Source organism: Balaenoptera ricei, chromosome 6, assembly GCF_028023285.1.
Source record: "Balaenoptera ricei isolate mBalRic1 chromosome 6, mBalRic1.hap2, whole genome shotgun sequence".
NCBI lineage: Eukaryota > Metazoa > Chordata > Mammalia > Artiodactyla > Balaenopteridae > Balaenoptera > Balaenoptera ricei.
This window is the reverse complement of record NC_082644.1, coordinates 21,341,250-21,342,820: the sequence shown is the minus strand read 5'-3', so window position 1 is coordinate 21,342,820 and position 1,571 is coordinate 21,341,250.

Sequence of the window (1,571 nt, the reverse complement as noted above, 5' to 3'; positions counted from 1 at the left end):
GGTTCTTTTCCTGCAGGAGGTCTGGGCCGGGGCAAGCTTCTGCCACACGGGAAGGGAGGGGCCTCTCAAATGTGTGTCAGCCCTCTGCCTCCTCTTTCCCCTTGTTGATTTTGTCTTTTTATTATACACAAATCCTGTGCACAGTTAGAAGAAGTTATGTCTGGGCAATCAACTCAGTTCCTGAGTCGAGAGAAACAATCTTGTGCATCTTGGGTTTTACCATCTCTGATGGGCCCTGGGTGGACATCACATAAGAGATTTCTGCTACTTCCTTCCCTGATGATGTATTTAGGGACAAGACTTGAATGATTTTCCTAGGTTCTTTTGATCTGGTGGATGGTTTTAGCCCTTCTTCAGCTCTGACATAGCCGGTACCCCTTCTGCTCTTTTCACTTGGGGGTTTTCAGTTTACTTGGTTTAGAAGGAAAGAAGTTTCTCAAACCTTCTGCAGCACCACCACCTTGCCTCACCTGTCTGTATTGACTTGGAAATCAGAAAAAATCAAAACACTTCTTTTTTTTTAAATCTGAAAATGCTCTACCCTCTGTTGGTCATTCGATACTCTGTCTTGGGGTCAATGGAGAGCAACTGACAGTGTTGCAGCGACAGGGACACAGGTAGCTGTGGATCACATGGGGAGACTTGGACAAGACAGACCCTGGCCGGACAATTGTCAAGCAGCCTGCAAGCCCTGGGCCGCCTGCCCTCGAGTGAGGCTGGCCAGCAAGATCTGGGCTGAGGAGAGCACCACAGCAGGGTAGTTGGGAGGTGTTGCTGTTGGCCCGGGGTGAGCCTGCACCATCTAACACCCCCCAGAGGAGAGCTGGTCTCCTGCATGAGAAGGGGGCACCTGCTCACACAGTGGATCTCCTGGGACAGGCGGGACCTGGCTGTGGACCTGAGACTCAAGGCAGCAGCCCTTGGTGGGGGGTAGGGAGTGAATTGCCTCTTGGAACCCAAGCAAATTTCCAGCTGGAGGCCAGGTGAATCTGAGAACAGAAACTTCTCCCTCATTGAACAGATTCATTTACTTTTGTGTTCATTGAATGAATTTACAAAATAGTGCTCTTTTGGGGAAAAAAATGCCCTGGAGCCTGAAAATACAAGATAATACCATGTAGTTAATATGCATTCAACAGAAGCAGCAATATCACGTTATATTAACACCAAACCAAGAATATGAACATCCAAACTTTTGAATTCTCCAATGTCAAAATCCTCTGAGATTTACTTTACTCCATCCAAGTGGGGAAATTTGACTTCCAGTTAGAAGTTTCTAAGTGGCATGTCCCTGGGCTTCCTTGGATGGCGTGGCATCTTCTGGAGGTTCATGACATTGACCCGTTGCCAACTCCAACCTCCTTCAATCCAAGGAGATTTTTTGAAGAGAGAATGAGTGGCCTACTCCCACTTTCTTCATAGTGGGACAAGGTAAAGTGGTCAAATGTGTTTTTCACAACCTTCTAGATAGGAGACATCTGTGGAGTCAAGCATACAGGTTTTTCTAAAAAGAAAATATTACCTTTGAATGATGTCATCTGCTTCTCCTTTCTCCCCTCTCCTACCCACTT